We start from the raw sequence: 14,358 nt of genomic DNA on the forward strand, positions 1-14,358 counted from the left end.
GGCGTATTATGAAGGTATGTACCATATTCCTGCCTCTATCTAGCTGTTACCCACGGCTTCGCACGCAAATCTTAAGAACCGAAGTCCTTATATTACTTAGTAAATTTTTTTTTACTATAATAAATTTTAGATTAAATTAGTTATATCTCCGATGCCACGATTGAGCTTGCTTTGTTGTCTCGATCGAGAGAATATGTACACACGGAGTTTTGAGAACCATACTTCTGTCAAAAAAAACAACTAAGGTTGATTTTATAACATTCTTTATATTTGTAGCCAACGTAAGATAGTAATTATGATATCTGCATTACTCTTCTGATCAAGCATGAGCATGGTTTATATTAAATAAATATTGCAGTTAAAGGTGAATTTTTACGTCAAATTTGAATTGTATTATCTGGATAGTAAAGTCTATGTTTAACAGTGATTGCAAAAACAGTTTAAACAAAATTTGTCGTTTCTCTTAAGCTTACTCTATGCTTTAAAACTATAAGTGTAATATATGTTTACAAAGAACAGCTGATTAAAAATTTGAAAAGACGTTAACATATGTTTGCTGCAATGCATTTCTTATGGGTATTTCTGTAACCAGTGGGGCGGAATCCTGAATCGGGAAAGGGATGGGCATAGCTTATAAACCTTCTCCGTGGAAAAATACATATACGTACAAATTTTCATCATGATCGGTCCAATAGTTCACGATTCCATAAAGGACAAACATACAAACATTCATTTTTATATATATAGATGAGATTAATTGATGGAGAGCATATTCTATCACGGAAAATGTCAGGCTTGACCTTGCATGTTATTATTTTCAGTTTTCTATGCCTAATATGAAAGTTGAACGGTTTAACCTTAACAGGTAAGGTTCTTTAAAAGCTCCGGCATGGTGGAGGTTTTATGACAAATCCAAAACGTATTTAGTGCCACACGATAATATTTAAAGGCATATCCTAAAATATGATCGTTTTCTTTTCTTCCGCCAAGAAGAAATCTTTGCAGTCGAGACGGTTACTAGGTATTTGATCTGATAACAAAGTTGGCACGACGAAAGTTGGGGCATTAGTATATTCTAGAGTGATTCTAGTTGTTAAAGCGACCACTGAACAAATGAAGGCAAAAACATAAAACAGTTTATATCTGATATTGTCCACACACTTCATTAGTAGGCTACATATAATCTTCGAACATTGCTCCAAGTCTAAGGAGAGTTTGTTCATTCTCTTTCATCCTTCCAACAGGCGTCCAGAATTCAAGTTTGTTAAACATAATAAGAGAAACAAAACATTTACATGACAAAAAGGTAATCCTTGGATTCCACGTTATGGCAGCAAACTGCACACGGTCGCTACTTAAAGGAGGATAGATACTTCATTCAGAGTTTATTGCCTCAAATTCCAACGTTTTTTATTTAAAGCTAGCATTCTTGGCCATCAATATTTTGAAGAATAACAGGAATGTTGAAAGTGATAATTGTTCTATATCAACACTAAGTTTCTAGAACTCGTATCATCTATCCTCTTTTTCAGATATGCAGGGGCCACGTACATTATTATAAAGGCATGTTGTACACCATCTGCAATGCTTCTATCTTTCGTGCATAGTACAGAAGTGTTTTATGTACAATTGTTCTATTGTCCAGTATAATTCTGGCGTGTTAATCGACATGTTTTAATTTATTGACGTAAGTGCTTAAGTTTATACTTTAGGTTTCTTGCACATTAAGAAGAGGACATACAGCAGATCTGAAATGTAGTGTATTAGTGTTTGAAAAATGAACGGAATACTGTTATTCCTCTAAAATATCTTTTCCCCGAGTAGCGGATTACAACTTCAAAGTAAGCCACGAATTCAGTCCAGATTCTTAATTTTGCTAGCTGATACCCTGTCAGAAATGATGTACTTTAGTCCATATGTTTAATACTCAACCCATTAGTTTTTAGCGTTTTACTCTTTCTCTAAATAGAACATTACACCTCGAGGGCATAGTCTTTCAGGATATGTAGGTCAACATCATAAGGTCATCGGCACGTGACCTATACTTATAGTAAATACTTTGTAGACAGTAAGAGGCGTAAGCTTTTTATCCAAAAAGTGTACGTGTAAAACCTGTTAACTTGCAAACCGACTAGGTTTATCGGTGTAATAGATTTTATTGTAGAATAGTTTCTTTCTTAAGATAAATAAGCAAATGGACACTCTTTGCATCCCACGGCTGCAGTTTCGAAAATCGGTCTTTCCCAATCAAAGGCATTTAAACAATAGACTTCAGGAATAAATTAGTAACTATGTAGGCTATTCGTATAAAATTGATTTTTTTCATTTATCTTTTTGACTTTTTACTATACACAATAAGTTCCTTGGAAAATCTCTTTACTTTTAAAACCAACATTAACATGGTGTGTTTAGTTCTTAAGTAAAAATGTTGTTTATTGTTTTTTCTTCTTCTGTTATCAAAATCAGAGATACAAAATGTAAATAGAACTTATTAATTTTGAAGTAAAAATTCTAAGATTGCTTCAAGTATATGTCCTGAGAGACAAATGTGACCTACTACTTGCTCTATACTTAGCACCTCCCGCCCGGAAAATAGCTACCAGCTTGAAATGGTCGCAAACCGTCTATCTTCTGGTGCGCTTATGTTTAGAAAGCAGAGCCAGAATTAACCAAAGTATCACTGACAAGATTCCTTGTGTCAGAGTATTGTTTACTGAGAACAATATGCAAAAATTCGAGATCTTGGAAGGACAAAAACACAAAAGAAGCCAATTAAAGTTTCCAACTTTAACTATGCCTTAAAATACGATATTTGAAGCAAGTATAAAAAAGTCAACAATGATTGAAGTGTTTACATTTTGTTTTACATTGTATTGCGTAAGTTGTTATTGATTTGTATTTTTCTATTGAAGGATAAAAACGTGTCTTATCGAAAATACACTCTGCCATTATCTTGGAAAACACAACTCTAATTTAGTAAAAACACGAATTGTGTTCAATAAGAACACACTGAAATTTGAAAACATTGTGTATACCTGAACGGTGTTCTTTGTAATAAATGGATTTTGTCATACGATTTTAGTAAAAAAAGCTAACTTGATTTTAATTTATTTAGATGTAACTTAAAATTAATATTGGCCATTGGTAACCAAGATATATAGTTCTGAGTTGCCGCATTGTGAAGATAGTATCACGTTAGCGTAGAGTGGGTATAGGAAGAACGTACCAACTCCAAATAAATGAGGTCTTATTAAGCACCACTTTAATTTTGGAGATTTCTGATATCTTCGATGAGGTACATTGGACATAAAAATATACGTAAGGTAGTTTATACGTGCATAATATTTTCCATATTCCATAAACATTTCACCACCCAGTATTTCTTTGGTCTCTAAGAAGATCACCCCGAAGATAATTCATGACACCGCCAATGTATCCCATTATAATGTGTCCATTATTATAGTCTACGGCAAATGTATAATCCTCAGCATGCGATTGGTCAACATGCAATTTTTCCTTGACACAGCTGAATTGGTCATTGGCAAATCACTTTAATCCGCATGTGTTTCTCAGCCACTAAACGTTTCTTCTACAGGCTGACCTTTTAATCCAGTCCATATTGGGAGGAGCGCTTGATCCTGTCAACCCCAGCAGCTGTTTCCATTACGTACTTATCGCCCCCTACTTCTACAGCTTGTGAAGTACTTTCCGTCACGGCGCATTGTTCCACATGGAGCGCCTAACGCGACCTTTAGTGACGCGATGGCCATACTAAGTTCGCGCCTGCAGACCTCTCGCAGATAGCTGATAGCGGTGTTGGGGCGATAGGTGTTACTCATTGCTTTGTTCGCATTGTTTCCCAGCGTAGGTGGGCCGTTCCTTCTAGGTGCCGAAGGATGCTCTTGTGAATTACAATTCAGTTTTTTACGAATTGGCTAAAACAATTTTTTTATAATAACAATATATCTTTACCCTAAGATCAAACACACGAGTGTTTTACAACAAACAACCAGCGCGGAAGGATAGTCCTTACTCTTTTGTCCTTAAGCAACTTTAATCTCTCTTCCTCCAACTTCCAATTACCCCCTCTAAAGAGGATCTCTGCGTCAACTACGACCGAGAAATACTCATGCTGAAGATATATAACAACTGTTCAACTTAATTGCGAACTCCTGAAACACCACTCTAGTGTTCTTGGGTCTCAAAATTTGAAATGGATGCCAAAATAATTGCGAATGGATGACTAAACATTAGATAAATAGCGTTTATTTAGTATCCTTTTGTTCCTTCTGGAAAAGTACTATCAATTGATGCTATTACACAAATTAGTTTGATTCAGTGGCGAAAACAGAATTTTAAAAGTGGAGGGTTACCGGGATTATATACTTAAGAGACTTACATCTTGCGTGGAAGGGGGGGGGGAGTGGAGTTCCCTGTTTTGCCTATCCCTGGTGTGATTGATCCTAGCAACCTCTAAGCAAGACTAGATGTCACGTCGCGTGCTTAATAAAATCTTTCTTCAGTTCATACGCATTCTAACTTTCCAAGAATTCAAAATTGGAATCAATACAGAAGTGACGACAGTTAATTACTAGATTGTTCTAAAACGCATTCTAACTTTCCAAGAATTCAGAATTGGAATCAATGCAGAAGTGACGACAGTTAATTACTAGATTGTTCTAAAACGCATTCTAACTTTCCAAGAATTCAAAATTGGAATCAATACAGAAGTGACGACAATTAATTACTAGATTGTTCTAAAACGCATTCTAACTTTCCAAGAATTCAAAATTTGAATCAATACAGAAGTGAGGACAATTAATTACTAGATTGTTCTAAAACGCATTCTAACTTTCCAAGAACTCAGAATTTGAATCAATACAGAAATGACGACAATTAATTACTAGATTGTTCTAAAACGCATTCTAACTTTCCAAGAATTCAGAATTGGAATCAATACAGAAGTGACGACAGTTAATTACTAGATTGTTCTAAAACGCATTCTAACTTTCCAAGAATTCAGAATTGGAATCAATACAGAAGTGACGACAGTTAATTACTAGATTGTTCTAAAACGCATTCTAACTTTCCAAGAATTCAGAATTGGAATCAATACAGAAGTGACGACAGTTAATTACTAGATTGTTCTAAAACGCATTCTAACTTTCCAAGAATTCAGAATTGGAATCAATACAGAAGTGACGACAATTAATTACTAGATTGTTCTAAAACGCATTCTAAACTTTCCAAGAATTCAGAATTGGAATCAATGCAGAAGTGACGACAGTTAATTACTAGATTGTTCTAAAACGCATTCTAACTTTCCAAGAAAGAATTCAGAATTGGAATCAATACAGAAGTGACGACAGTTAATTACTAGATTGTTCTAAAACGCATTCTAACTTTCCAAGAATTCAGAATTGGAATCAATACAGAAGTGACGACAGTTAATTACTAGATTGTTCTAAAACGCATTCTAACTTTCCAAGAATTCAGAATTGGAATCAATACAGAAGTGACGACAGTTAATTACTAGATTGTTCTAAAACGCATTCTAACTTTCCAAGAATTCAGAATTGGAATCAATACAGAAGTGACGACAATTAATTACTAGATTGTTCTAAAACGCATTCTAACTTTCCAAGAACTCAGACTTGGAATCAATACAGAAGTGACGACAATTAATTAACAGATTGTTATAAAACAAGTCTTAGTACAACATCTTACGGTTCATGAGAAAAATTGAAATTAAATTCATTTTTTCAATAATTTAATTAACAAAACTATGTTTAAATCATAAACTAAAAAATATATTTAAAAACTATAAAAAATTATATTATTTATTTTTGAACAATCTGGAATAATTAATTAGCCAAGGAATGCGTACTTTTATTTGGAGATAAATTGTTAGTTGTTTTTCTACATTTAGACGACTCTACTTTTTCGAACACAAACCAAAACATGCAATCTTCTTCATCGGCAATACTATACACAAAAGTAATACCAGTCACCCACCAACTTTTAAAATCTATTGATAATCTACGCCCTTTCATTTCAAAATGCATAAATAATATTACTTTCAATTAACAAGGGAAGATTTTTGCCTAGATTAACTAATTACCTCGAAACATCAATTACTGTAGAAGTAGTAGACAGATGCGAATGCAAATGCGGTAGAAAACCAGTTGGTCTTTATGCTTGCTTTCTCCGCGCGGGGCAACGGCCTCCGGTTGGCCATACCGCACTCCGCACCTCCTCGTGTACCTTGTGCTTCACAAAATACGCTACGCAGAACTTGGCACGGGAAACTGAATGTAAATATTAATGTTAATTCCTATTGACCTTGAAATTTACAAATATATTTTTCATACTTACCAATAGGTTTTTTTTTTAAACATATCTAAAGAGATAATCTACGCCTTCTAAGATGAAGAAGAAGATCTTATCCTGCAAACCTTACGTTGCCAAAGATATTTGATGTTACAAAAAATATTTCCAAAGATTCCAAGACATTGCATACAAAATTTGCAAAAAATTTGTCTAAGCATTCCAAGACCGAGATTCTAAAAATCTGCCAATAACAGACGTTCAAATCATTGAAGAAAAGTTTTTCAAATCTCAAAGACAAAATTCTAGTAATAAAAATAGCACTTTTATAAGCTCTCCATATTTAGGTTTATATACCTTTCATGGCAAAGCAATCAAAACAATTAAAGATAGGACGTATAACCCTTTGATAAGATAAAATATTTTAAAGATCAATTTACTAACTATGTCACATTTTGTCTCACAGATTTCATTTTTCTAATTTCACCTAAATTCCTTAATACTTTTAATGAAGGTGAACAAATATATGAACATCTCCAAAGCGATTCTTTAACTTCCCCCCACAAATGGACACGATCCAACTGAGTTCACACACAGTAAAAGTGCAGTCGAAGTGCACGGCTCGGGGAGAAAGCACGACATACCGCGGGAATGTGGGAGTGACTGGACCGATGCAGCAGGCGATTATAACATGCACAATGCATGCACTACTCGTCACTAATAACCTATCCTGGTGGGTTAAACGTGCACTTTAACCCTTTCATCTGGCGCGCTGGGAAATTCCCTAGCGGTGGAAGCGAAACGATTGATGGTTAAAGAACCTGCCCATGGATAAAGCATGAATGATAGATTTACTACCCGACATTTTCACGTCTGCCTTGTGTTGAGGGTTGTTGCTGAGGGATGTAGCGTGCATGTCGGACGACTCTACCTTGTTCCCGGTGTTCCGGTTCCTTGAGTCGGCGTTTGACGAAGCACACTCACTGATCCGGTGGTCATGTCACTTTCCTCCTCTCGGTAGTTAGCATAATCTTTATTAGTACGTTTTAAAATCAACAACTTATGTTACAAGTGTCAAATGCTAATTATCTTCGATTAGGAACGTCTGGCGATGTCTGACAGACTGGTCGATTGGTGTCTTGTGAACTGATAGCTGGCGATGAGCAAATCAATAATTTGAACTTGGAGGCGGATTTGCCTATAGATAGCATAAGATAAGAAATAGCAAAGGATTGTTACTTGAATGGCGTTCCCCAGCAATGTCCTGAAACCCCAAAAAATACACACATTTCTGGTGTCAAAGCTTGAAATATTCTCATATATCGAGATTTTTCGCACAGTAAAATAGTAGTATAGAATTTTAACTATACTTTTTTGGTATAACCTTGACAAGTAACCACCAAGAACAGTTCGTATTCCGAATTTGAAAATTTAAATATCTAATGTTCGGAAGGCATAATTACTATAAGACTGATAGTCGATAGTTGGATGTATATGACAGTGAAACGTATTATTAGTAGAACTTTATTGTAAGTGTAGTGGAGTAGACGAAAATGACTGCTCAACCATTGTATTAGATTCCAAGTCAAAACCTTGAAAACTGATGACGAGAACAACCATATAACCATATGATTGGTTTAGAGCTTTGTACAAATTGAAATTTACAACTTGTCCAATTTTTGTAATGAACATAATCTTAATTGTAAAATATCAACAAATACATCAAGGTCCAAAATCTTATTGTTTAGGACATATAGTGATATATGAAATTACATCATACGTAATTGTATTTTTATAAAAATAGAATAGAATAGAATAGAAACATTTTTTTTCCAAAAACATATACACATAGATATTAGATTTATTTACATTTGATAAATAGTTAATTACCCTTTTACTATACTTACTAAGTGGCGATAAAACAAAACAATTTAATTTTAAGTATAGTAGTTGGATAATATTATTTATATAATTTAAGTAAATTATTTATTACATATTAACATATATTATAAAATGGAAATTAGCCTACATGGGCAAGCAGCCTGTACGTAGGCTAGAGTCGTACTAAAAAGTGTATATTATCTAGATGTCGAAAGAAGTGTTAATGTTACGTGTCGGTGTGTTTTAAGGCATAAAATGTAGAAATGTAGTTGTGTGATGAAGGAGATAAGAGATAATATTGTCGTATTAGACAAAACCATCGGTAGAATTAAGACCACATACACAAGACCGTGATAAGACGAGCGCAATTTACTTAACAATAAATCTAATTGTTAAGTAAACAAAGGTAACCATTGTACTGAATTCCTGGAACTAATCCCCACATGCTTCAGAACGTATATTGATAAACTGCAGAAGTAAATGAATCGTAATAGGATTGTATACTTGTATATAATACGCAGAAGTATATGCATAATCATTGCATTGTACCAAGTTGATTTCGGCACACGCCCTGGTGCGCACTGGATGGTGAAGAGTGCTAAGTAAGACCAGCAGTAAAGGTGTTAATGGATCAAGACATCTGGTGGTGAACTATACCGAAACCAGACTTTATAACAGTAAATAAGGCGAACTATCTTAATTGCATTAGTGTACCAATATAATATTGCTTTTAAGATATTGAACTTTTACTTCACCATTTTAAGTCTAACGGTTTGAAAACGTTCATACTATATTTAATCATTAGCTGGAAGAATAATGTCGCTATTTATCTGGATATCCACCCCGTAAACGCATTGAAGTGAAGAATAATGCAAATATTTTTACACTTAAAGTTAATTTTGGAAGAAACCTCAACAATTTACTTCCGTATACAAATGTGTGTTGAGTCTGCGCGAGGTCAGACGTATAACGGCACCGGTCTCTCCGCCCGCCTCGCGTGTTTGCCGCACATTACAGCCGAGGCTTGTCTACGGTACTGACAGTCGGCACTGCGGACAGCGCCACAGGCAACACTAACTGTTTATGCACATTACATCTGATAACTTGTAATAACGAGGGGAAACTCCTCACCGTCATAAAACTTATCATTGTAATATGATCAGAGCATTCCTCTGACCAGGTAACATTACAGCTGAGGCTTGTCTACGGTACTGACAGTCGGCACTGCGGACAGCGCCACAGGCAACACTAACTGTTTATGCACATTACATCTGATAACTTGTAATAACGAGGGGAAACTCCTCACCGTCATACAACTTATCATTGTAATATGATCAGAGCATTCCTCTGACCAGGTAACATTACAGCTGAGGCTTGTCTACGGTACTGACAGTCGGCACTGCGGACAGCGCCACAGGCAACACTAACTGTTTATGCACATTACATCTGATAACTTGTAATAACGAGGGGAAACTCCTCACCGTCATACAACTTATCATTGTAATATGATCAGAGCATTCCTCTGACCAGGTAACATTACAGCTGAGGCTTGTCTACGGTACTGACAGTCGGCACTGCGGACAGCGCCACAGGCAACACTAACTGTTTATGCACATTACATCTGATAACTTGTAATAACGAGGGGAAACTCCTCACCGTAATACAACTTATCATTGTAATATGATCAGAGCATTCCTCTGACCAGGTAACATTACAGCTGAGGCTTGTCTACGGTACTGACAGTCGGCACTGCGGACAGCGCCACAGGCAACACTAACTGTTTATGCACATTACATCTGATAACTTGTAATAACGAGGGGAAACTCCTCACCGTCATACAACTTATCATTGTAATATGATCAGAGCATTCCTCTGACCAGGTAACATTACAGCCGAGGCTTGTCTACGGTACTGACAGTCGGCACTGCGGACAGCGCCACAGGCAACACTAACTGTTTATGCACATTACATCTGATAACTTGTAATAACGAGGGGAAACTCCTCACCGTCATACAACTTATCATTGTAATATGATCAGAGCATTCCTCTGACAAGGTAACATTACAGCCGAGGCTTGTCTACGGTACTGACAGTCGGCACTGCGGACAGCGCCACAGGCAACACTAACTGTTTATGCACATTACATCTGATAACTTGTAATAACGAGGGGAATATCCCCCTCACCGTAATACAACTTATCACTGCACTATTCCCCGAGCATTTCTCTGCCGAGATATCACTGCCACTTCATTACTTGGACCCAACTTCATCAAGTGTTCCTACATGGAGAATGGATAGCCGGAGAATTGATAGCCGTGGTTTCTGGAGCTTTTCAGATTTAGACTACTTAGTATAACCAAGGATCAAGAACAATTTAATCTAGCTAGTACAATAACTGATAAACTTTTTACTTAGCATGTATCCATTTACATACATCATCCCGACGGTTACTACTCGCGGTATTTTCACACACTCTCTACGGCTCATACAATGAGTTGTTTTACCAGTTTTTGAAACGTAAATCGTTGGTTTAAATACGTTTTCACACCTTATTGTGGAAATTGCGATTGTTCTGTCTTGTGTTCTTATAATATAATATATTATATTAAAGGAGTTTCATTTTGTAATAATGGATGTTCAAAATATAAACAGAAATGGCGTAGAAATGATATACTATTATTTTACAAAAGTAATTCCACTTTCTTCTCCTACTTTTAATAGAGCATTATTATACGGTTAAGGGATACTTTAGTAAGTTTTTAGCAATTTTACCTCCAGGCAATGATATACTGTACTCAAATAACCACCTAATAAAGCAATGAGCCTTTCCTCGTCTACTCGCGGCACGACCATATGACACTGTGCATCTTACTTAAGATGTTTACTAACAGTGGTCTTGTGTACGTTTTTTATTTATTTTGGTACTTTATTTTTCAGTACAACTACAAACCAATTTAAAGGTATATGCTAAACACTATCACTTCAAGACTTACCTGATATTTCGGTAAAATAACACAAAACGCAATAACTTTCACACTAATCCGTTTCCGGATCAAATCGGCCGTCTCTTCGGACACCCACTTAGTAAACACGACACTCTCGAGGGCCGGCGAGGAAATGCCGCCACCAGACGCGGGGAGATAAGGAGGAGACACGGGGGAGATACGGCGGACACCGCTCGTTGGCTGCACATCGACCAATTAGAGAGCGGGTTCAGCTCTCTCCGCCAATGGGAGTTCTGCCTCTTATCGACGACACGACTGCGGCGAGAACACAGCCCTCTTATCGATATGCGACTAATTAACATCCGTCCGTTACCTCACTCTATTTGTTAGAAGATATAGAAATATCACTGAGATATTTGTTACGAGACAATAAATATATTTAAATGTGTTTGCGAAACGGAGAATACAGTTGATGTTACCAAAGTTCACACAAAAAAAGGGAAATTAATATTTTTGTTCGTACACTATCATTAACTTGTGTTATGCAAGACACCCCTCAACACGATGTAAACCTAGAGAGGCGGTTCTCGGACAATACAAGACCAGTTTCAACCATAATTACTTCGTTTACTACAAAACCTTTCTGTCCGTTTGTCTTTCAGAAGTCAGAAATCCTTTATTCGGAAATATACAATACAATGACATGCAAAAATAATCCAGACACCAAAAATGGCGTGTGTGGGCATTATAGCTACTCAGTATTTAAACTATTTTTCATTTTATGTGTGCCTACTTCCATATTAGTATTCCAAATAGTATCCCTAATACTACAACCAATACATACATTCTTAGTATTCTACATTACCTCTATCACTAATAAAAATATATAGAAATAGTGTATAAATAAACACCAATAACAATGAATATTATACCTAAATAACAATAAATAGAATCTGATCGTGATTGTGAAATAGTGTATAACAGTGTATAATAGTGTATAATAGTGTGTAATAGTGTGTAATAGTGTGTAATAGTGTGTAATGAGGATAACCAAGCTGTCTAAACTCTTTGCTACACTATCCACCACCTTCTGCAGCTCAACAGAACTCTTCCCCATCCACTGACCAAACTTCCTTTGCCTTTACTTTGACCCTTCCTGCCATTTTTCTCTCTCTGACCTACATTACCCAGTTCATGCTCTTTACTTTACTCATAAATGCTGTACTTACACTTGCATTTCAGTTGTTGTAGTTTATACTTTTGTAATCTAATTAATGGATTTGTTGTTATGTCATATTATTATTGTTGTGTATATATTATTGGTTTATTATATTTTTACTTATGTATTGCAATTTATTACATTGATATAACAAATTGTATTATTATGGTATTACATACCCGTATTTATTATTATCATTATTATATATTCTATTATTATGTTATTTAACACGTTTATATTATTGTTTGTAGTTATCTTAAGCATGCATTTTTGTTTCTTTGTATCCATATATGTTTGTACCAATTATTCGCATGTCATCAATTCATTGTATTTTTAAAATGGCATTGCCGTTGGAATGTATAAATAAATAAATAAATAAATAAATAAATAAGTGTATTAATAGTTTTTATTATAACCTAACTTAGTACTGTACAGATAAAAACACGTATAACTTATAAGGCTGATACATAATTAACTTTATTCGGATTAACTTTGGATTAGGGTTAAGAAATAACCCGTGGTGTTATTGACAATACCAAATCTGCTTATCTCAGATATACTACAACTGTAGCAGCCCAAAATTTGTGAAAACATCGTTTTTCTTAAAAGAGACAAATTAATGTTTGCTCGGCTGGTCCCAGTGGGACGATCTCGTATGTGACAGTACTTTTAATTCGTCGTGAAAATGAAAGTTACTGTAAAAAAAATTTAAAAGTAGACTACCTCTAAAAGGATAAATAATGGAAATTATAATTATGTTAAGGCAACATCAGAAGTAACTGAGAAATTATTCACATATTTTTACCACTTTCCCCCAACACCCTAAATAACTTATTTGGTACACTTGTAGTATTTTATAGCACTGTTCGTGGAAATCACAGAATTTATCGGTAGTACTTCTCAAATGACTTCTCATGTTGGGAAATTACAACACTTAATAAATGATGCAACAACTCAAGCTTGGGCTACAGTACCATGATGGATCAGCTAGGGTGTCAGCTTCAGGGTATCGTTAGCATTAGGGCTAATTGGTCCAGAGCAGACCTGTGCTGAAGTATGGTCCACATCCATCAGCGCTGCGCACGGCGCTCACCATCAACTTATGCTTGTATTATGAAGTAGAAATATATATTCGGTAAACTAAACACGAGAATACTTCCAAGAAATGATTCTGTTTGTGTTTCTGAAATTAAAGTTTAGGATACCACTGATTAAGCCAATTACGCTACGATATTTAAAAAACGTTTATTTTTATACATATCAAAGAGCACACAACCTTTGAATCCAAATTTGCAATTTGAACGTTGAAACCAAAATTTTTGCAATCACACTTAAACAGCCAGAACATGTATTTCATTAGGCAATAACATGATAACATTGAACATTATTAAACTCTTTTATTCCGAGTTAAAAAATATGCAACAAAAATGTAATTTGTCACTAATTCTGGGGTAATTAATATTATACTCCATCGCACTCTGCTTCATTAACGTGAATGAATTACTTTTCTGGACTTAAAAACATTGTTATTGAAAATAAGTCGTATTCAGTAAATAATCGTATATCTAAAGGAAGATAGAATATGAAACAAAGAAAATACAGGGAAAGTAGAAAAGATGATTGTCATTATTTCACGAGGAGCAGTAGGAAATTGGAATATAATTTTGAGACATCTTATAATTAGGCTCCAAAAACCTTTGAAGGTAAAGATATGAGTGTTTACAGTAATTACATGATGACTGGAGGGAAACGTGTTTTTATTTATAAAAACTTTAATTCACGTACGGGAAAAGGTTTATTAAAAATTTAAATTTCTTAAATTATATTAAATTAAAATATATTTGTCAAACGCGAATAAAAATCTTGTCACACCCTGAAACTAAAATTAAATTGCACTAGATGAGGGTTTATATTTTAAAAGTGTTAACTTAAACCCTCCCACTTGGGATTAGGTGTTAAAGTTCTCATATACTGTCACAAACCCAT

General features: G+C 35.1%; 1 protein-coding gene across 2 annotated transcripts in view; it reads right to left on the bottom strand.

The window, feature by feature from the left end:
* LOC124354192 (protein N-terminal asparagine amidohydrolase) overlaps positions 1-14,358 on the bottom strand; it is a 98,140-nt gene that overhangs the window by 55,364 nt on the left and 28,418 nt on the right. Inside the window, exon 1 of one of the 2 annotated variants that reach the window (XM_046804471.1) lies at positions 11,202-11,352. The exons of the other annotated variant lie outside the window; for it this stretch is intronic. The gene's annotated coding sequence lies outside the window, so the exon portion shown is untranslated. Of the gene's footprint in view, positions 1-11,201; positions 11,353-14,358 lie in introns of those variants that run through there. 2 annotated transcript variants of the gene reach the window in all.

The sequence above is a fragment of the Homalodisca vitripennis genome, chromosome 2 (assembly GCF_021130785.1).
Source record: "Homalodisca vitripennis isolate AUS2020 chromosome 2, UT_GWSS_2.1, whole genome shotgun sequence".
In the NCBI taxonomy this organism is placed as follows: Eukaryota; Metazoa; Arthropoda; class Insecta; order Hemiptera; family Cicadellidae; genus Homalodisca; species Homalodisca vitripennis.